The following is a 23,587-nucleotide window of genomic DNA, read 5'->3' on the forward strand; positions in this document are numbered from 1 at the left end:
GTCTGACTCTGGCCCCAACCTGGGTTCAGAGCCAGAGTCAGCTCCAACTGAAATTTGCTTCCCCTTCCCCATTTTATGTATGAATCTAAGTCATGCTAACTGGGCGGGGGGGGGGGGGGTGGGGAGGGGGCTCATGTTAGATTTGAGTAAATTCTAATATCATAAAAGCTGTAATCTGCTTGTTTGTCTGTCCATAATGCTTTATTCATGCTCTGATTGGCTGACAAACAGCAAATCAGAGTGCAAAGAAGCACTGTGACAGGAGGTGGTTGTGCGGCAGACTGCCACCCTGATGGCAGGGACAATAGGGGGTGGGAGGAGTGAGGCCAGCACCCCATCCTGCTCCCTGGAGGTGGCAGCAATGGAGTGGGTGGAATTGCGGCGGGGGGGGGGGGTGAGCCCAGCAGTATTTGCCTCACCCCCCCTGCCCTGTTCCCTGCTGGTGGCAACAACGGAGCGGAGGGGGGGAGTGATGCCACTGGAGCTGGTGTCGCCCCCCCCACCTTGCTCCTTGGAAGGGACAGTGGTGGCGTAGGAGGGAGCGGGGTAGGGACACTGTGGGGGGGGACAGGTGAGGCCTCAGCCCACCCCTCCCCCCTTCCGTTGTCACTGCCTACAGGGCCAACACGGTAGCGGTGGAGGGAGAAGCGGGCACACAGTGGTGGTGACAGTGGTGGTGAGGGGAGGGGAGAAGTGGGCCCGGGGCCCAATGTGGAGGAGGGGAGGAAGAACAAGCCCGAGCGGGGGGAGAAACTGGCCCACCGTGGCAGTTGGGGGGAGTAGTCAGCTAGGCCCGATGCAGCCCAACACGGCAGTGGCTGGGGGAGGGGAGGAGTGAGCCTCCTCCCCACCTTGGGCTGGGGCCCACTCCTCTCCAATCCCTGCTTCCCCATGTCAACCCTGAGCCCACTCCTCCCATCCCCCTGCTGCTGCAGCAGGGAGGTGGGGGGAGCAGGCCTGGACCACAAGCAGCAGGAAGGAAGTGGGGAGCAGGCCCGGACAGGGAGAGGGGGAGTACAGGGCTCCGTCCCCACCCACTCCCCACCCCCATCATTCTTGATGGGCACCTCGCTAGTATATTAATAATAATAAAACCTCTGTTGCGGAAGGGCAGAGGGCAAGGGGCCTGCCTGACCTGTCTCCAGCCACCTGACCCTGTCTCCAGCCACTACTTTCCTACTGTAATTGGCAGGGGCGGGGGGAAATGAATCTAAGACAATCTTCCAATAATTACATTATTTACCTGGAAAATTACAACACATTTATAATTTTCCTTATATAGAATCTAATTTGCAGGGTGGGCAGTCATATTCAGGACCCTCTCAGATTCAAGTTAATATGGAAGACACAACACCACATATGGGTATGGCACTTCACATGGAGAAAAATAAAACACATTCCCTCCCTCACAGTGGTTAAAATTTTAGCCATTGCAAGGTCTGATTTTAAAATGGGTAAATTGAGCCTAGATGATTTGATTACCCATTTCTGGATGCTATCTATTATATACAGAAAGATCTGCTGATGAAAAATGGTGCATAAGAGCTAACTATGATAAACTGGAAAACTGAGGCATTTTAAGATGACAATTATGAGTGATGAATCAAACACTGAATACTGCTTAATGGATTCCTGAGGCAAAGTTGTGATGTTTTGATGTTTGAGAACATTATCATGATCCTTGGGCTTAGAGCTGTTTGTAACTATTTCATATATCTCACAAGCAAGTTAAGGAAGTATGGGTTGGATTAATGGACTTAAAGGTAGATAGAAAACTGGTTGGAATGATGGGCTCAGAAGGTAGTAATCAATGGCTTGATGTCTAGTTGGCAGCTGGGACCAAGTGGAACACCACAGGGGTCAGTCCTGTGGCTGGTTTAGTTCAATGTCTTCATCAATGATCTCCAAGATGGGATGGAGTACACCCCCTGCAAGTTTGCAGATGACATCAAGCTGGAGGAAGTATTAGATATACTGAAAGGTAGGGCTAGGATTCAGAGAGACCTCAAGTAATTGGAGGATTGGACCAAAAGAAATCTCATTAAGTTCAATAAGCACAAGTCCTAAGTCCTGCACTCAGGATAAATTTGAGAGAGTCCAGCAGAGGGCAACAAAAATGGCTAGGGGGTTGGGGCACATGGCTTAGGAGGAAAGGCTGAGGGAACTATGCTTTTTTAGTCTGGAGAAGAAAAGACTAAGGTAGGATTTCTCAGTGTTGGCAGATGACAGAACAAGAAACAGTGGTCTCAAGTTGCAGCAAGAGAAGTTTAGGTTAGATATTTGGAAAAGTCCTCTCACGAGGTGGGTAGTAAAGCACCGGAACAAGCTACATAGGGGTTGGTGACTGGTAAGGCCCATTTCCATCCTCAGAGGTTTTTAAAACTTGGCTAAACAAATCTTTGGGTGGGATGACATAGTTGGAGATGGTCCTGCTTTGAGCAGGAGATTGGACTAGACGAACTCCAGCATTCCCTATCAACCCTAATTTTCTATGATTCTGCGATAACACATGGATAGCAGCAATGCATTCAAGTTGGAGTGTGTGTTTCTGAATCTATTTTGGACTACTTTTGCATTATACAGCTATATTTGCATGAGTAAATGGAGGGGGAAAAGAGTCTTTAGTAGTTCTAAAATTACACCAACCACTTTTGTAGGTTCGTACCAGTGATACCTTGTCCATGGCTCACAGGCACTATATGCTCACAAACACCCTCATGGGCTGCAGCAGGTTGGGGTGTTGATGATGTAAAAAGCAAGGGTAATTTTTTTATGGTAATATCTTTTGTTAGAACCACTGAATATTTAGGAGAGATGTGAGACAAGCTTTTGGGCTCAAAGTGCTAAGTTGTCAACAATGGTTGACAAGTTGTCAAGTGCTAAGTTGAGAGCAACTTAACACAGCACATAACATTAATTTTATTATAGTTCCAGCCATGTCAAAGAAAACCCACAAGAACTAATTATATTAAATATCTTGCTGTAGGTGTGTTGCCTAGCCTGGTGGCTTCTGTAGGAAGGTTTTGCTCCCTGAGGAGCACCTCAGGCAGTCCTCCCAAAGAAAGCACAGTCTTTTAAACAATCATCCCAAGCAAAACAAAAGCCTGCTGTCCTGTGTTGGACACTGGGAAGGTAACCCCTTTGGCTCTATCCCCAGCACAGCAGCCAGACTCCTTTGCGCAATAAACAGTTTAACCCACAGCTTACTTCCTCTTCTGTGCTCTCCCATGAGGTTTTAAGCTCCCAGCGGGATAAACTCTTATTATCCAAATGCTCTGCAGCTGGGCTCTCTCAACAGGACTGACTATTCCCTCTGAAAGGAGCAGACTGTTACATTTGCACAAAAATCTAAAGCTAAGGTGCTATAGTAAATAATATTTTCATAAATTTTACTAGAAATCAACTGAAGTTGCTATAAGGCAAACCTAAACCCCAGAGCCACTAATGCAGTTTAAGGACACATTTGAACCAGAGGTTATCATCCGCCAGTCACACTGACCATTGTAGCTCCCCCAAAGTTACTCTGTTTTCCTTTAAAAAAGTAAAGAAATGTATTTCACACAACATATTTTTATAACTCAGTGTATAATACAGAACTTCAGAGAGCCTGTACACGTGATGCCATTACCATGGACACGTGATGAAAATGTCACTTTGTGTGACTTAATGGCATCATGCTGTACATATACAACAGTTTTGGGGTTTAAAATCAGTTTGCATTGAGGCAAACTAAACTACATCACAATGTAGTTTAGTTTGCAATGATGCGTTGCACCTATTAGTCAGCTCACCCCACCCACAAGAGAGGCAGGCAGATTCTATAGAGAGAAAAAAAAAAGGATTGGGCCCCTTGCTACTTCTGCCTTTAGCAGGCATCTCCAGCAAAACCAAGGAATCACCGGTATTGGTGAGACCACAGCTGGAGTACCACATCCAGTTCTGGGCACTGCATTTTAACAAGGATGTGGTAAAGCTTGAGAAAGTCCAGAGAAGGGCCACCTGTATGATCACAGACTTGCACAGCAAGCCATACAAGCTAAAGCTGAGAGACCTGGGACTCTTCAGCCTGAAAAAGAGGAGGCTAAGAGGGGACTTGGTAACAGCTTACCACTACATCAGGGGTGTACATCAAGGGCTCGGTTCACCAGGGCACCCTTTGGGAAAACTAGGAATAATGGTCAGAAACTCCTTGAAGACCATTTAAGGCTCAACATTAAGAAACATTAGCACGTCCAGACTGGAATAAGCTCCCTCCATAGGTGGTGCAATCCCCTACTCTGGAAATCTTCAAGAGGAGACTGGACAGTCACCTTGCTGGGGTCACCTGACCCCAGTTGTCTTTTGTGCTTGGTGCAGGGGGCTGGACCCGATGATCTTCCAAGTTCCCTTCCAGCCCTACAATCTATGAATTGATGAGGGCCCGATTGTATTTTTTTTTGGTGGAAACTACCTGCCTCTCCTGCAGTCAGGGGATGAGCTGCTGGTGGCCTGAGCAGCTTCTGAACTGTGCAGAACCCCAGTCCTTCCCTTTGCGGTGGCAGCGCCTCCCGCCCCTGCCCCCCCCCGAGCTGTCTGGGTGGGCTGCTATTGGGCTGGGTGTTACCCCAGCTCAGGGTTGGGAAAGAGTTGGATGAGGCTGGGTGCTGCCTCTGAGCTGGGACAGAACCCAGCCTGCTAGCAGCCTGCCCAGGTGGCCCCAGGGGGCGCTGCTACCATAGAGGGAAGGATCAGGGTCCCCCCTGGCTCAGGGGCCACTCAGCCCCCCAGCAACTTGCCCCAACCGGCTGCAGGAGAGGCAGACAGCCCCCTGGCCCCCCAAAAAAGAAGGATCAGGCCCCTTGCCATTTCTGGCTTCAGCAGGTGCCCAGTAAAGGCAGCAGCAGTGAGGGGCCTGATCCTTTTTTTGTGTGGAGCCGCTGCCATCGTTGGCGGTCAAGCTGCTGGTAGGCTCTGAGTTGCAGGGAGCCATGGTCCTTCCCTCTGGCATGGTGGTGCCCCCCAGGGCCACCTGGGTGGGTTGCTAGTGGACTGGGTGCTGCCCTAGCTTGGAGGCAGCACCCAGCCCAATCCAACTCCTGAACTTCAAGCTACGGCAACACTCAGCCTGGTAGCAGCCCACCTGGGCAGCCCCAGGGGGCATTGCCACTGTGGAGGGAAGCACTGGGGCCCCCTGCAGCTCAGGAGCTGCTCGACCCACTGACAACTCACCTGCCGGCCATGGGCAGGCTCCTCTGGGAAAAACAAAAAAAAAAGGAGCTCTGCTAGTTCAGGGGGATGAGGAGGGGGGTTGGGGTGTTTATGGGTTGGTGGGTATGTGTGGGGGTGTGTGCACATGTGTGTGTGTGGTGCTGCCCAGAGGGCTAGGCCCCAGGAGCCAGGTTGGGGTGAGGGGAGAGAGGAGAGGCAGGGGCCATGTACAGCAGACCTTACCTGGGCAGTTCAGTCCATGGCTGCCCCTGCAGCACTCCACATGGGGCTGAACCCAGCCCATGACACACTGCAGCCCGCACCCACTGGTCTGGCCCCGGCCAGTGCAAACAACTTACCAGGTCTGCTTCCAGTATACCTGCAGTCATGTGGGTGCTGCTCAGCTTCCCTTGCTTCCAGTGGCAGCTCCTCTTCCTACTTCTGCTGTGATGCTCTGGACAGCGAGTAAACTTCAGCTGGGCAGCTCTTGCCCCAGCACACAGCAATGACTCCCAGTACAGGCAACCAAGTGGTTGGAAGGTGGCTGGGAGCTAGAGCTGAAGCCCTACATGCTGCGTCAGGAGCCACCCAGCTGAAGCTTCCTCCCCACCTGAAGCAGCAAAGGAGGGGCAGGAGGAGGATGAGCTGCTGGAGGCATGGGGAGCAGAGCAATACCCAGGAAACTGCAGCTACACCAGGAGCAGCCCCACCATTAAGCTGCATGCTCTGGTTGGGGCCAGGCTGGCAAGCAAGGGTGGAAGTGCAGAGTTGGCTGCCCTGGGCAGGGCTTGGCCCCATCCGGAGGGCCTCAGGGGCAACCACGGGCCAGATCTAATCAATTCATGGACGCTCCCCACAGGCCAGTCCAATCATTTGGTGAGCAAATCTGGCCCACAGGCTATTATTTTGCTCATCCCTGGTTTAAGCCTTTTCCATGGCTACAGTAGAAGGGAGATACGATATAAGAAGAGCCTGGAAGAAAGATGAGTAGGTTTAAGGCAGAAGCAACAACAGCCAGGATGGGTAAGGGACCAAAGTAAAATCTTGTAGTTATTTTGGAAATTGTCTGCTTAAACATGTAAAGGCTTAAGAAGTTCACAAACTTCAGTGATAGTAAACCTACACCCACCCCCAGTATCTATCACCTCTATCTCAACTTGCTGTTACTTGCATAACTCCATCCCCATGTTTCATTTTCCTGAACTCTGCAGGCCAGGATCTGCCTTGAATAGCTTTGCAAGATTTGGTAGGGCAAGGCTCCCACCCTGGTGATCCTAACATACGAATTTTAACTTTGTGTTTGTTAAACTAAAACAACTGAAGAAATTCACATGCTAAAAGCAAACAAACAAAAAGTCTTTGTTAAATTACAGAGCTAAAGCTGAAAAGGTGTTTTTGTGTAGTAAAATTAGATGGTGGGTAGAGCAGAGGAGAGTTTTATGGCAGTGAGGAAATAATCTGAACTCTTAACTGTTCATTTCTAGGCAGCCTAACATCTTATTTTCTGTAAAAGGACTCCATTTTTATGAAGTGTATTTCCAAATGAGTCTGTACCTCCATTCAAAATGTTTTAGGGATCTGCAAATGAAAAAAACATTGAAAACCACAGAATTAGGGGGATGCTTTAGCCGTGGTGGTCCAGGAATTATGTGAGACAAGGATTTCTTCTAGTGATATCTTTAATTGGACTAATTGCATAGTTAGGATAAAATTAGACAAGCTTTTGAATGCATGGCATTCTTCTTTGGGTCTGAGGAGGAAAGCAAGCACAGCAGTTCTTAAGAAGAATGAATAGACATGAAATTGGAGGGGAGATAAATTCCCAGGGGTAGCAGACAAACAAGCAGAAATTAGCAGAACAAAAGAAGCTGATTATCAGACCTATCAAAAAAGGGGAGGGTCATTATCACCTGTAGTGTGTAGAAAGAATTTCAGGAATCAGATAGATTTTTGTAATAAAATCAGTATTGATGTTCAGTCTTTGGTTCCTACTGTCCAGGCAGCTTATGAATTTTTGTTTCACCTAAGATCACCTCTAAAGGTGTTAGATTTCCCACGAGCACAAGGATAGTGTGGTCAGAAGGGGAAAATCAGTGTTCTGTGAAAAATGTGCTACTAATGGTGTGTGTGCATCTTGGACCTTCTGTGAGAGTTCATTCTGATGTGTAGTCACTGTTTAGTTTCAACTACATAGGTATCATGAGAGCCTTTGGGGTGTTTGCATATGTAAAAAAAACCCCAAAACCAAAACCATGCTTAACTTTAAACTTGGCGTGTTCCTGCGCTGAGCCCCACACATGCCCAGAAGAGGCAACGCGTTACGTCAACCCAGCTTGCCTGACCTCTGTATAGATCAGGCACTTTACTGGGGCTTTTTTGGGGCTTTTATCTAATAGCTGATTGAATCAGGTTTAGCTAAAAGCACCAAAAAGCCCTCCTGAATCTTTACAGATGCTGCAGAATTGGGTTGAAGTGCATTTAAAAAAAAAAACTTCTTAATGTCTGCAAGCAGCCTTGGTGCACTGAATCAGGTATATCACGCTTTGTAGAACCCACAGATTCTCATGGGTTTGTTGTGTAGGGTGTTGATTATAGTAAGTGAAGTTAACCATCTGTTGTTAAGACTGTGTCCCATTTGATGTCTATTGAGCAGTGGAGAATTTTCTTCTGATGATAGTTGGGCAAGGCTAGGGAGGGTCTGGTAATATTTCTCTCAGAGTCTGATCTTTGTCCAGGATAAGCTGTAGTTTCTTGATGATTTTTCTAATTGGTTCCAGCCTGCTGTGGTAGGTGACCACCAGAGGTGTGCAGTCATAGGTGGTTTCTTTTTGTATTGTAGCAGGTGACTGTGGAGTATTTGTGTGGCTCTTTCAAAGATATGGTCTATTTTCCTACTGGAGTGTCCTTGTTATAGGAAGGCGGATTTTAGATTTTTCTCTGCAGAGAAATGTTCTCCTCAGAGCAGATGCAGTGGTATTTGAGGGCCTGACTGTAGATTATACCTTTTTTGGTGTGCTTGGGATAATTGCTGATCTTGTGGATATATTAAATATCCACAAGATATTGAGGTTGAGGTTGTAGATTTTTTGCATATGGTAGTTTGTAGGGTACCATCCAGGATGTGGATCATGGTATTAGAAAGCTGATCTTAATGTAGGAATATTCCAGAGAAAGTTTGATTGAGAGATGATAGTTATTCAACATGTGGTAGAAGTCAATAAATGAGTCCAAAAGCCAGTGGAAGAGAACTCTATATCAGATGATGAAAATGTCATCTAGTGTACATAATACATGGATACTGATGATTTACTGGTGAAGTTTTCTAAGAATTTCTTCTCTACATGGCTCATGAAGTAAGGGCATATTGAGGGGCCATTTTTGTACCCATAGCTGTGCCCCTGGTTTGGAGGAAGTGTCAATAGTTGGAAGTGAAGGTATAAATGAGGATGAAGCGGATGTGTCCCAGGGGAGCGGGGGCACCGGGAGACCCCCGCGGCGGCCAAGGGGTCTGCTTACCTCCCGCAGGGCCGGAAGACCCGAAGAAACTCCACGCGCCGGCAGTGCCGGTGCGGGCCATCAGCCGGGCGTTTATCTGGCTGCGGCTGAGCGGTGGGGGCGGGGCACGCCGGCCGGGAGGAACAAAAGGTGGCCCCGCCGAAGCAGCAGGGCGGTTGAAGGGAGAGACCTGGAGCGCGGAGACCCAGCGAGCAGGGGATCAGCCGCCGCCCGCGGAGTGCGGGACGCCGCTGGGTAGAGGCGGAGCAGGCTGCGAGCAGCGCAGCGGAGAGCCCAGAAGGGAAGAGACAGGGGGAGAAGTCAGCCCCAGAGGCGGGGCAGCAGCCAGCGGGGAACCCGCCACCCGAGGCAGCGGGAGGCGTAGCAGCTACCCCGAGAGCGGGGCCAGCTGTAGCCGGTATTGCAGAGCAGGCTGCGAGCAGCGCAGCGAAGAGCCCAGAAGGGAGGAGACAGGGGTAGAAGTCAGCCTCAGAGGGGGGGCAGCAGCCAGCGGGGAACCCGCCACCCGAGGCAGCGGGAGGCGTAGCAGCTACCCCGAGAGCGGGGCCCGCTGTAGCTGGTATTGCGGGGCCGATGGAGCGGGTAACAGCGGCCGAGACTATTGGGGAGGCAGAGAGGACGGCTGCATCCCAAGGAAGGAGGGATCAGGGCAGCACCCTTCAACGGGGAGAGGCATACCCGGCCCGAAGACAGCCGGTAGGGGCTAGGGTGACCGAGCCGAGAGAGAGGACGAGACGAGGACGGGTGAGAGGCCAGGACAGGAAGACCTGAGGTGGCGTATGGCCGGGGTGTAGGGGAGGACGGAGCCCCGAGAGTACCCGCGAAGAGGCGTGCCGGCACCAGGGGATACCCCAAGGGAAGACCCCCCACTGAGAGAGTCATCAAAGTCGTGGCAGGCGAGTTTTGGGGTCCCCCTTAATACCAGCCGGGGTAAACCCTGGGGCGTACCAACGAAGCTCGGGGGCACAAGATCCCGAGCCCGGGCTAAGGCGGCGCGTGAGCTCCTAATCGAACGGAGGCGGGTACAGATGATTTTTGCAACATGTAGCAATTCTGAGTGTACTCCATGTTCTTGTAGGCATTTCAGGCAAGCATCTGTGTCTTCATGCTGTGAGATGTTAGTTTACAGGCTGGTGGCATCCATGGTTGCAAGTATGGCCTTCTTGGGGAGGTGGTTGGTGTTCTCAGTTCTGCAGAAGCAGTCCTTTGAGTCTTCTAGAAAACTTGCTCTTTGAGAGACAAGTGGTTTCAGGAACAGTTCTGTGTTGTGATTAATTAATAATGATGTTGGTGTCTTGGCTGCCGTGAGCTTGATTCTCTCTTGTGTTGCAGATGCATTGCCTATGAGGTGTTTCCTGTTGTGATAGCTGATTCCACTTTTTCTTCTTATGTGCATGGCTGTCACCAAATATTTTTGGTAGTATGTTTGGGTCTGCTTCACAGTACCCAGATATATCTCCATGCATCATAATAAAGACCACTCAAAACACTTGCAGTTTTCCCAGCCAGAAGCACGGGGTGATTGTTGGTTTGTTTTCTTCCTAGAAATAAAACCTGTAGCTTTTTCTGATTGTCACAACAGCTAGTGGAGCGGAACTCTATATCAGAGAGCATCTTCATTGATACAAGTAGAAAAAAGTCAGGTTTTCTGGGAGTGCATGCTCTGCCTCAGCAAGAGCAAAGAGATGGCAAGTGATGCAATTCATAGATTCATTCATAGATGCATAGATGTAGGACCTTGCAGATCTTCTAGTAGTCTGACCCCCAGAAAGGAAGCAATATTTCTATAAGCTTTTCCATATAGTTTCTCTTGCAGACACAAAAGTGAAGAGCGACTGTAAACTCTGATATAAAACCAAAGATCATTCAAGGACAGTCTGGACTGCAGATTAACTGGGCACATTTTGCTGAAGGGGAAAAAAATAAAAGCTACACTGCCAATAGTGATGCTACAGAGATCTGCTCAAGAACTAAACCCATTGGTGCAGGACTTAATGGCAAAGCTTCTATTGGCCTCACCGGAATTAAGAGGGGTTCCTGAAGTTAGGCTAATGCATCTGCCTCTAGTTCTCTAAAATTGATTTTTTACATCTGCAGAATAGAAAAAAATATTTTCTCAGGACCAGATTCTCACTTGGTGTAACTTGGCACAGCTCCATTGAGATTGCTGGTGCTGCACCCACTTGTACTGGCACAGAACTTGGATAACCCCTGTTAGAGATTTCCAGTGACATGGAATGTATTCATAAAGCACAAGACCTATGTCCTCAAACCAAAAAAGAATTTAATGTGTAAGAGAAAATCTTTATTATAAAGGTAAAATCCCATCCAACATCATCTTGGAACCAAAGAAAAGATGAGCTGTTGTCTTTTATAGCTGTTGAAAGCTGCCCAAATCTCCATTTTATGATGTCTCTAACACACTGTGTAAACTACTTATTGGATGATAAATCAAGCTCTTAAACTAAGTGAACACAAAATGAAATGAAAAGTTATCTGGCTTGCTTTTTGTGCTTGGAACCAGAGGTGAATATATGCACTTGGGGTGCATCTATCCCTAATTATTGGAGATGAAGTGCCAGATCTTTAGCACATGTGATTTGGCCAAGTGTGTTTGCCTTTAGGGGAGCTATTGTAAGACACATTAGACATGTCCTGATGAACGCGCACATGCAGGGGCATGCGTTTCCCACAGAACAAATGTACACCCCAGGGTTATGTATTGTAGATGAGGCCACATTTATAGGATTGGGGTCTCATCACTGTACAAACCGTTGACTCATAGGCTTGTGGTGCACAGTTTATTATCCAGCTCCTTGGTGTTCTATCACTAGTGACTCATTAAAATTTAATAAAGAAAGCTTTTAATGCTGTGCCATTAAAAATAAAAAATCTAAGAGCAAGCATCCCATTTCCTTGGCTTCTGTACAAGAAAACAATGTTAATGGGAAAGTGGACAAAGAGCTTTCATTGAAAGCCCACTCTACACCAGAATTCACAGCAGGCATTTCATCTAACCTCAGAATACTCAGGGAGCTTTCAAAATCTTTATGCATTCCTCCTCTCCACATTGTTCAGCAGCTGATTTCTCTGATGGAGAGGAATCCTAGTATCTAACAACACTCATTTACCCCACATAATATAAGTATATGATTGACAGCCCTTCTCCTCTCCACCCTCTGAGAAGACAGCTTTTCTCAAAAGACAAATGCAATACAATGTAAATAAAATATACAAGTCAAGAGTGCTTTTTCATTTCATTACATCTAGTGCAAGTTCAAATATACATAGCAAGGACTTGACATCTCTTATTTATGCAACAGTGTGAGTTCAGGTCTGCTGTTAGGAAAGCCTATAAACAACATTAACCCAGAGGCCACAACTTCTACTTTCACGTTTATAGTCGATACATGTCCTTGCTACCATATACTGACAGATATGATACTGGGATGTTTTCCAGAAAAAAACATTTATGTCAGGTAAGCTGAAGGACACACCACTACTCATTTCTTTGATGCAGATGATTTCTCTGCAGTTGTGTACTTGAAAATGTCAGTCTTATTCTTCAGTCCCTCAGATATTGATTTTCTGTACCTAGGCTTATTCTGTGACAGGTGGCATTAAATACATCAATGAGTGCACACCAAACATGTGAGCTAATTTTGTTGACTATAGCAGCAAGTGCACCAGAGGTTTCTTGAATCAACACTGGTGTGATGGAAATGTAAACCTGCTTAATACTAGGCTTGGATAACCAGCTCTTGCTGTGGTTACGTTCTGGTTAGCCGCAATACAGGGCGATACATTCTGCAGGCAGCAGCTGAAAAATGATAAGCAGGAAAATTTCAATGAATGAATGAACACTGAGGTATACTATACCTTTGTGGCACAAAGAACACAGAAACATGAGGAGTCACCTGTTCAAATAGCTGCATTATAACCTTGGGGACCCTCATGAAACCACTCTACACTCTGCTTCTAATTAATTTTCTTCATACTGGTGTAAATTAGAATTGGTTCCACTGAATTCAAGTGTTCTTACATTACTGTAACCTAAAGCAAAATCAGTTCCTGTTAGGCAGCTCACTTATGAAGAGATTCCATACAATTTTTCTTTCAAAAAATAATAATATCCCCCCCCCCCCCCCCCCGGCTTTTCATAGCAATATTAAGAGTGTGGGTCAGATTCTCACCTACTGTGAACTGATGTCGCTCCAGTGAAGATAATAAATACAGTAATCTTTATGGAGAAGGCTCCATGGTGTTACAAATTGCAAATATTACACCAAGTTGTGAAGACTTAACTTAGCCGATCCCCTCATTAATGTAAAAATACAATTTTGGAGAATGATAACAGACCGATAATCATGATTGCCAGCTGGAACATTCTCATTTCAACAGGCAGGGATTTTGGCTTGTACCTCCTGCTGATGGCAGACATAATTGTTTTCTCTTGTTACACAACTCTGCTTTTGCTGTGGCAACATCAGTTTATAAACTTCATTTGTGAATCTATTTTGAAAATGTTACCCATGCCACACTCCCCACTTCCTTATATACTTTGCAAGCTAAATTTGAAAACACAGAATAAAAATATATTTCAAAAGGTGTGAAGGATGACTTTAAATGTTTTCCTACGTTTTTCAATAAATATTGCACCATCTGTTCTAGTGTTTACAAGCAAGGCTGGCTGGAGAGCCTTGGATGCACATTATCTTACCAGTGTTTAAGTGTCTGGGAATTAGGGAGCTAAGGTTTTCAAACGTGTTCAGCAGCTACCATGTCCTAGTTTGACTCTTTCCTATAGATGATCAAAGTGCTGACTGCTTTTGTAAAGTGAGGCACAGAAGTATCTTGGCTTGCCCAAGAGTGGGAGATTGATACAATGCTTGAGGAACCAAGCTAGAATGTGGGGACCCTAGTTTCAATGCCATGTTTTGCTACATAATTCCTGTGTAAACTTAAGTTACTTAGGTTCTCAGCATGCTAGTTCCCTTTCTGTAAAATGGTACTAACAGAAGAACTGGCTGGAAGATGGCAAATCTATTTCACAGCAGGGTTGGAAATCTGTTTTCAGCCTTTGTTAGAACAAAAATAAAACCTTTCTATAGCTTTTGCAAAAAACGGTATTGTGGCAACATGCTTGTTTACTAGATTAATACCACAGCTTTTCAATTCAGAACAGGATGCATTACTCTAGCACCTGAGACAGAATTCTGTTTCATGCTCAATAGCTTCCATATTTCATATGGAATAGGATTGCACATGGTGTATTTGTGCAAAAAATGTCACTTGTGTGGCTAGAAGACTGCCATTTGGGTGCATGAAGTGACATCGGATTCTGCTCCCACTGTTCAGGGCACTGGTCTGGGATGTAGGAATCCAGGTTCAACTCCTGTTCTGTCAGTCTAAGGACAGAGTATTTAATTCAAGCCATTCTGAATCAGGGAGAGCCCCCCACATCCCAGGCTAGTGCTCTCCACATTTGACTATAGAGCAGGGGTTGGTAACCTTTTCCTGATCCAGGCTAGAGATTATGACCTGGCCATGGATGCCAGCTGGAAGTCTTTCCCTATCTGCAAGAGTTGCCAGCTGCTTACACTCACCCTTGCTTCAGACACTCACCCACCCTGCAATACAGGAAGTGCAGGCAGGGAGTGCCATGGAGAAGACAGTTGGCACAGCACAGCTCCATGCCAGATCAGACTTTCACAGGCCAGAATGGACATGTTCACAGGCTATATCCAGTTCAGGGTTGCTGACCCTGCTCCAGGACATGAGCTATGGCTCAAATTTTGTTTCCTCCAGTATTCCTACTGCAATAGGGCCCTATAGAATAGACAAAAATTATTTGTGGGATGCTCATTTTAAATATTTTGTTCAGGCTTATTGGGTAAGTTGTTTTTTTTAACTACACAAATCCCTTCTCAAAAATGACTTCATGCCACTGAAATTCAATGGGACCTCAACTTGTAAGTTCATAAGTCATTTTGGAAAATATTGCCCATCTTTTATCAGGCAGTTCCTGATGGGTTGTAACTTTTATGATCACAGAAAAGTCTTGAATCTTGATTGGTGCTTAATTGGGAGTCTGTACACACCTCTGAGGAGGAAGATTTGATCATGACAGGCCTTGAAAACAAAGCATTGTATAAACAGTAGACCATGAGCCTTCTACTGAGAAAATAGGCCAGAAAAAATCAGAACACGTATAACAATTGTCCTTAGCTCCTGTATAACACTTTTGATCTGCAAATCTCAAAGTGCTCACCAAGTAAGCTGCCAATTTCAATTTAAGTCACTTCAAAGGGACTCTATTTACATGATAAGTGTTGCCAAAGGGTAAGAAAAAGACAGGCTCCGGAGGTATCTGTCAGAGGCAGATCTGGGATCCTCACGATAAGCTTACACATTCTATTTGAGGTTTGATCCCTTGGGCCCAGTTGTTATTGTGGTCCTCTGATCCACGGGCAGAGTGTTGCAGAGCACAGCTTCATCCATGCCATATTGCCATCTCCCAGGGTAAGCCATTTTTTAAAAATCATTTTTCAGTGACATGTCTTAGAAGTTTCCAGGTAATTTGAGGTGACATCTTTCCCACATATCCTTGTGTTTCAGGCACTAGAGTAAAAACCAGTTGTCTGCCTCAACCCTCCTGTTACACTGAGCACAGAGTCACTGTTCTCAGATTTTATCATTGTCCTCATTTCACAGGTAGGGAAACTGAGTCACCATAAGGATAAGTGGCTTTCTCAAGACCCTCCAGTAAATCAAAATAGAACATCTTCTATAACCTGTGTCTGCCTGCCTGCCACCCTCCAGCTATTTTTCAGAATGGGAGTGGGGAAAGGGAATGGAGGGAGTCCAGTCTCCGTTCTTTAACCCTCCACTGGAGGGTGGGACAAGTCTATTGGAGCCCCCACCCCTCCAGGTGGTGGAGCTCCAATTCACCCACCCCACCCTCTGGCACTGCTGGGAACCCCTAGAATGAGGTCCCCCTCCTCCGTTTCCCCACGCCCATTCTGAAACAGGGACAGGCTGGGAGAAAGGAAGGGCCATTTTATAGGGGAAACCAGCTGCAGGCTCCCAGCCAGCAGCTTGATTCCTGTCCTCCCCCCTCCCTCCAACCAACAGTGAACCTCTGTGTAGTCTTGGGGATTGTTGTAACTCAGAACGCTTCCTGCAAAGCATTCTCAGTTAGAGGTGGGAGCTGCACTTCTGTCTGCATCCTATTATCACGGCAGTCTAGATAGCAAGCAGGAGCCTTGTAGCTCAGAATAAACTCGTGGGGTTCCAAAGGTATTGCTATACCTAACCTCCTTCCACTGAAGCTCATCTCTTGGAGAATAGAGGCGGCTTTGACCTGTCTCCTTACCAATCAAATGCCAAAAAATGTTATGTCATTAGGGCTGTGCGAAGCTTCGGGTACTGATTCGATTTGGAGGAGATCTGGCCTGATTCGATGTCTGAATCTCTGTATCTGAATCAAATCAGGAGACCAATAAAAAGGTTTGAATCAATTCAAAGCTCTCTGAATTGATTTGGAAAAGATTTGGAGAGCTTTGGAGATTGGGGCAGTTCCCGCTCGCCACTGCAGGGAGCTGGACCTGGACTCCATGCCAGTAAGTAGGGGGCGGGAGGGGGGACTGGAGGAGGGGGGAGGGGACCATGGGGGAACCCCCACCAGGTCCCATGCCCTGCCTGCTCTCACAGTGCCCCTAAGTGCCCCTGACCCCCACCCGCTCTCCCAGCCCCCGCCCCCCAGCTGCCCCACCCAGCCCCAGCTCCCAGTTCTGGGGGTTTGTGGCAGAGCCCCCTATGCAGTTCAGGGTAGCGCAGTGCAGCAGGGATCGCTCCCTCGCCTCCCCTTCTTTTCCCTCCCCTCCCCTCCTCTCCCCCCCCCCAGCAGCTGGTGAGTGCCAGGCTTTTTTTTTCAAAGAGCTGGGAGGCTGAGGCCAGGCAGGGCAGCTGGGGTGTGTGTGTGGGGGGGGGGACTGTTTGATTTGGAGATTCAGCTGATTTGACAGTGGCTGAATCTCTGAATCAGATTCAGCTGAATTGATTCAGGACAGTGATTTGAATTATCAAATCGAATCACTGTCCCCTGAATCAGCCAAATCCACAGCTAAAGCAAATATTAGCTGCTTCACACAGGCCTACATGCCATGTACTTGCTGTCTGGTGTGTACCCAGCACTGCTGCCAAGCTCAGGTACATTTAGGTGTGGGCCCAGTACTGCTCTCAAGGCTAAGATGTTATCTGCTATTCAGAATGTGATGTATTTTAAGTGGGCAAGGTGCATTTTCACATTCATAGCCCTTACCTGGGTCATGGATTATATAGATATGCCCTTAATAGCTTTATAACATGGGACCTCTATCTACCCATTCTGAGTTACCACTTTGAGGTAATATCAGAACAATTGGCTATCATATTTGAAAACTCATGGAGGTCAGGTTCGGTCTTGGATGACTGAAAAAGTGCAAAATAGAGTGGCCATATTTAAGAAAGGGAACAAAGAAGATCCAGAAAATTACAGACCAGACAGTCTGACTAGAATACCAGGACCTATTATGGAGCACATCATCAAGGATTGTATTTCTAAACACCTAGAGGAGAACAAGGTGATCAGGAACAGCCAGCATGGATTCACCAGGAGCAAATCATGCCTGACCAATAAGATGTCCTTCTATGACAAGGGGACAGGCTCTTTGGATAGGGGGAAAACAGTGATCTTGATATATCTTGACTTGAGCATGGATTTTTACAGTCTTCCCTGACATTCTAATTAGTAAGCTAAGGAAATGCAAACTAAGGTACTGTGAGGTGGATACAGAAGTGGTTGGCTCACCATGTTCACTGAGTAATCATCAATAGCTCAGTATTTAGTTGGGAGAAGTTAATCAGTGGTGTTCCCTAGGGCTCTGTTTTGGGTCTGGTGTTGATTAATATTTCATTAATGATTTAGAAGATGGGATTACAGATTTAACAAATTTTCAGTTGACACCAAATTGGTTGGAGTTATAGACACTCTGGAGGGTAGGGTTAGGATTGACAATGACCTTGATAAACTGGAGAAATGGTCTGATATCAATCAAACAAAAAATAAATAAGGACAAGTGTGAAATCCTTCACTTGGGACAAAACAATTGCATGCACAAATACAGATTGGGAATGAGTGGCTAGGCTGCAGTACTGCAGAAAAGAACCCAGAGGTTACAATAAATATGAGCCAAATAAAACCCAGCCATATGCTCTTGTTGCAAAAAAGGCCAATAGCATGCTGTTCAGTATTAAAAGGAACTTCATTTACAAATAAATGGAAATGATTCTCCCATTCTATTCAGTACTGATGAGGCTTGACCTAGAATAATGTGTCCAGTTTTTAGGCTCCACACTTCAAGAAGGATATGGACAAATTATAAAGAGTCCACTAGGGAATGACAAAAATGATTACAGGTCTGGAACACATGATTTATGAGGAAAGACTGAAAGAATTAGGATTATTTAGTTGGAAAAGAGAAGCCTGAGGGGAGATTTCATAATAGTCTTCAAATACCTGAAGGGTACTTATATGAAGGATGCAGACAGAGTGGCTGCAGGGGACAGTACAAGGAACAATGATCTTAAATTGCAGCTAGGGAAATGTATTTTGGATATTAGGAAGAATTTTATCACTACAAGGTGTTAACATCCTTCAAACAGGGTGGATAGGTGAAAAGAATTTAAATGGACCCTTGGGTCATTCCAACCAATGTGAGATGTTTATTAATTAATTGACAAAGCAGAATTATTGCAAGATTAGTGCTGAGGATAAACATAATATTATGGGATGGCTCTTGACTGTCATGAAGTGAAGCTGGCCAAACTCAGGGTCTCCATAGCAGGGGGTTTTCAAACAATCTGGCAGGTAGGCAAATGGTCCAACAGGTTAATAGTTCAGCAGACATCCTGGAAAAGTTCCCAAGTTCCCACCCCTCCCCACAACCTATACCTGCTATTTATACATGGCTGGTAAACATAATCTTAATATTCTAATAAATGATCCCTATTTAGTTTTATTTAAATTTATTTGTTTCACTAAAGCTTTTAGAACCAGATTAAACTAGATTTCTTATGGGACAAAAAGATGCCAATTGTTAAAATTTAAATTTTTGAGAAGTAATAAGGGAATAGGAAGGGCTTCTTACCTCTGTTTTTCTCATGGTAGAATACTGTTTTAACTCTGGATAACGAGGTTATCCTGATTGTGTCCAGTTAGACAGATGGACTTTTTTCTTTGTTTTTCTGACGAAGCCAGCAGCAGCATCTGCAAATGCTAACATTATGGTATGACACTCAAGGACAGGCTTCAGGCCTGCTGTTGCCACTTAACTATAGACCCTTTGAAAATAGCCAAGCCTGGCAGTAACATACCCAAGGCTCATGTCACACAGGCCTGTGCACAGCCTACAGAGGATGGTTAAGCATTGGAATGGGTTACCCAGAGAGGTTGTATAATCTCCATCCTTGGAAGTTTAAAAGAGCAGCTTAGACAGACACTGGGATGGGTGACCGGGATAGTTTAGTCAAAGATGCTTCTGCTGTGAGCAGGTGGTTGGACTAAATAACCTCCCTTTTAACCCTATTATTCCATGATTTGACAATCCTCATTTTGTAGAGGGAGAATTTCAAATGCACAAATAGCAGCAAGATGTCCAATTTGCAGTGAGAGATAACTGCCATTTGTGCCTTTGAAAAACTCCCCCAATAATGTTTTAATTCTTTAGGTCTTAAGCATCTGCTGACTCCTAGTTAAGCATCCTTGTAGAACTAACAGTGAGTCTGCTTCTCCCAAATAATTACCTATTGTTGTAGTTCTCTGGATTGCATGTTCTGATTATTAACTGATTATTGTTCTTCCGCTCTGAGAATGTCACATTTGTTGAATATAAAATAGATCAGAATACATTTGCTCATAAAAAGGGATTGGGTAAATTTACAATCAGTACTTTTACTTATACCCTCCCACCCTCACCCAGCTTTCCTCTCCTTCCATAAAGAAAACAGATAAAAGGATTTTTGTAGAGGCTGAGCTCAATGAGAAGTAATCAAATTGTATGCATGAGAAATTACCTCCCATGGTTCCTATTATCTCCCATAGTTCTGTATTTGGCTGGTTGCACAAATGTGGATGCCTATGGAAAAGCACAACCATTTTATTTCTATCTTGCCAAGAAAATCTTATTATCCATTCTTGCCTCAGTTCCTTTCTTATTGATTGTTCTCAGCTGGGCACATTAGGTATGCATTGTACATAGCAGAAACAGAGTAAAAATTGACGTAGGTTTCTATGTGCCCCTCTACATGTTTAGGTAAAGGTGCAATGGAATCTATACTATCGCGCATTAGATCCCAACATGCCTTATTGCCAGTGCTGGGAGAGCCTGATCCCAGGCTCCCCCTGCACCGGCAAGAAGCAAGATTCTGGGGCTGGGAGCCCCCTCAGCCAAGAGGCTCCTAGCCATGAGGCAACAAATGCAACAGTGAGATTCGGAGATGCAGCTGCTGTGATCTCCCAGCATCAGGAGTGTGTGAAACCTCTGAGGTTGAGAAATAGAGGACCTGATCAGGGCTCCCATCTGATGGGGTTGTGATCTGCTGGCAGGGCTGTGATCTGCTGATATAACTCCCAGCCACAGGGGAGACCTTGCTATACATGCAAATTAAAGCTCGATAGCAACTAGCTATAAAGTTAGTACACATTTGCAAGGTCTAGCTTCTATAGCTGGTTGGAGCTTTTTATGGTGTGATAGGTACTTTGCACATGTAGCTGGTCACAAGGAAATTGAAAATTGAGCAGTTAATTGTGCAATACCTGCAACTTGTAGAGGGGGTCTATACAAATCAAATTTGCTATGCTGATTTTTTAATTGTATTGAAACCTTCTAATGAAGCTTTCACTAGAAAAGCGGTACTTTAGAGCATAACAAACCAGTTGACTTTATGGTAGTTTTATTTTTAAATTGAAATGATGTAAGTTTTATTGTTTTCTGATACTGAACAGTTTCACGTCCTGGCTATATTTCTGCATAAATGAAATTAAAAATTAATATAGTACATGAGTCCTGTTTATGTAACACTGGATTTCTTTTAGCATTCACAATGTACCATTCCTTACCTTAAGAAACTTAGCAAATATTTTAAAAAGTTATTGTGTCTTCTGAAATGGCCAGTAAAAATGAAAAAGACAAAAAAAACCCTGAAAAAACTGACCCATTTACCATGTTGTTGAAAGTATTTCTCTCTTCAGAATGTTTTGAAATCTTGGGGAAAATGATTTGTAGATCAAAATGGGCCCACAGGCAGTTTTATCTTGCATGACTGGCATATATTCCACTCACTGATGTTAGGGTCCTATTTCACATGGATGACCTGTTGTTGAACAATTTCTCTAGCAAGTCAGACACCAAAGAGATGTAGCTGCAACCTCAGCTAAGCTCTTTTCTTTTTATTTTCTTTCTTTCCAAGAAAATCATATTATTCATTCTTGTTGGAGGTTCCTTTTCATTGATGTTTCTCAGCTGGGTATGCAAAAGGTGCAGACAGAGCCAGCCTCTGTGCTACTTGGTAAAAGTGCACATGGGGTTACCCAGAGCAAAAAAAACCCTTCAGTATGTTGATGAAGCTGTAGTCTGTGCTCACTTGGAAGCAGACCTTCAGGCAATCATCAACTTCTTTACCAAGGCATACAAGAAAATGAGACTGATGCTTAACATTCAAAAGACTAAGGTCCCATCAATAAACTCTTAATAAGCTGTCCCCAGGTCCAGCAATTCAGATTCAGGGTGAGACTGGAGAACACTATTTCCCATACCTTGGAAACCATCTCTTGCAGAAGGCTGACATCAACAAAGAAATCCAACATTGCCTCAAATGTGCAACTGCAGCCTTCAGATGCCTGAGGAAATGGGTATTTGAAGATGGTGACATCAGATCCAAAACCAACTTCACAGTTGATCAAGCAGTCATAATCCCGACCTTATCATATGGAGCTCAGAAGTGGACTATGTACAGAAGATGCCTCAAATCACTGTAGAAATTCCATTAACACTACCTGCAGAAGAAGCTTCAAATCCAGTGGAAAAATAGAGGCATTAGTGTCCTCTCACAAGCAAACACCACAAGCATTGAGGCAATGATTATCCAGCATCAACTTCACTGGGCCAGCCATGTCATCCAGATGTTTGACTCCAAACTCTGGAAGCAAGTTTTATTCTCCCAGCTCAGTCAAGGTGTACACTCAACAGGTGGGCAGAAAAAGTGTTTCAAGAATGTCTTCAAGGCTAATTTGAAAAAATGCAACAACAACATCAGCTTGTTGGTGACTGTTGCCCAGGACCACCCCAACTGGAGGAAGAGTGCCGAAAGGATCTCAATACTTTGATGACAGCAGGAGATGGAAAAGTGGGAGCGGCATAAATATCGTGCCATGGACCAAATCAAGAATATGGAGTCCCCCACCCCACATGGAAACATAATTGCAACAGAGTCTGTCAATCCTGCATCAGCCCTGTCAGCCACCTTCAGATCTACAGATAAGAAAATCATGAAAAACAATCATCTTTGACTGCCAGGGATTGCTGAAGATGTGTCAGTTCCATAATCCGCTTGTGCACTGAAAGCTGGATCTATTGACTTGATTTTATTTTGGATCATGCCCCATTTTCCTTTTCTGTTAGAATGCTAGGTGAATAGTGCATGGAATGTTATAAAGAAGTAAATCCAGTACGGTGTCAAAGGTCTGCACACAGATAGTGTGGCTTAATTTCCTTCTTTTAGTTAATGTGGCATTGAGTCAAATTACTGGGCTAAAAAATGTGATTAATCAGTTTTCTTTGCTTTTACAACTGAACATTTCCACAGGTGGCAGAAGCAGACATTCGGAGCATTTTCCAATACATGAAAAGATGAACGTATAAGATGCAGTGGTGTAACTCAGGTGTAACTCAGGTGGGGTGACTGGGACAGATGTGCCAGGCTCCAACTTGGGAGGGGGGTGGGTAAAAAAACCCAAATGCTGATGCAGCCATGCAGTCAAAATTGTGATCATGTGGTGCAGCGGTAACTAGAAGCTTCCCTCTGTGTGGCAGCTGCCCTGGATTCCTGGCTATGTTGTTATACCTCTGATAAGATGACACCCATAACTGGATAACATTGTACTTTGAAGACATCTCTACTGTATCTTATGCTTTCCCCATAAGTCCCTGGAGGGTGATCTTCCAAGGTTTGGTCTGAGATGCACACAGCAAAAAATGGTGGTGGGTTGCTACAGCTTCCGTTCTCTTCCCCCAACCTGGACTGTCTACTTTCACCAGCATTTCTGGTCTTGTCTTTGAGATTATGGTATGTAATATTGAGTACTCCATGTTTTAGCTTTTGCAGCTTCACTATACAAGACATGCCTTACTTTAAGAGCTCCTTTTGTGAAGCAAATGGAAAATATAGAAGCCAAGAGATTTATACCAGGTCATAAGTCTCAGATAGGTCAGCACTGATTGGAGGGCTGCCTGTATTCTTCTTCCAAACACTGGTTAGGTCTTGACCACATTTGCACATTGCAGCAACTCATTTGCTCCTCTTCCTGTTGTAATACAATTCGCCTGCTACTCCTATTAATCAATGAGAACTAAGAAAAATGGATATCTGTTTAATAGCTACTGAACACAAGCAATATCCAGGCTCCAGCTGAGATGTAGGAGTGCACATAGATGACTCCTGGGTCATTCTTCTTTCAGAGGTGAAACATCTTTCTATATTTTTTCAATTCATTTTTTACACACTGTAGAGATCTAACACTACTTGGATATTTATACTATCCTCACACATTAAAATATTTGTAGAT

The 23,587-nt window shown here is 45.2% G+C and overlaps 1 long non-coding RNA gene across 3 annotated transcripts in view; it reads right to left on the reverse strand.

The window, feature by feature from the left end:
- Nucleotides 1–10,992: 10,992 nt before the first annotated feature.
- LOC109282320 (uncharacterized) overlaps nt 10,993–23,587 on the reverse strand; it is an 80,843-nt gene continuing 68,248 nt past the window's right edge. For all 3 annotated transcript variants that reach the window (XR_009462499.1, XR_009462498.1, XR_002089264.2), the window contains one exon: nt 10,993–12,523. This is a non-coding gene — a long non-coding RNA (uncharacterized LOC109282320). The remainder of the gene's footprint in view (nt 12,524–23,587) is intronic.

Source organism: Alligator mississippiensis, chromosome 5, assembly GCF_030867095.1.
Source record: "Alligator mississippiensis isolate rAllMis1 chromosome 5, rAllMis1, whole genome shotgun sequence".
Classification (NCBI taxonomy): Eukaryota; Metazoa; Chordata; order Crocodylia; family Alligatoridae; genus Alligator; species Alligator mississippiensis.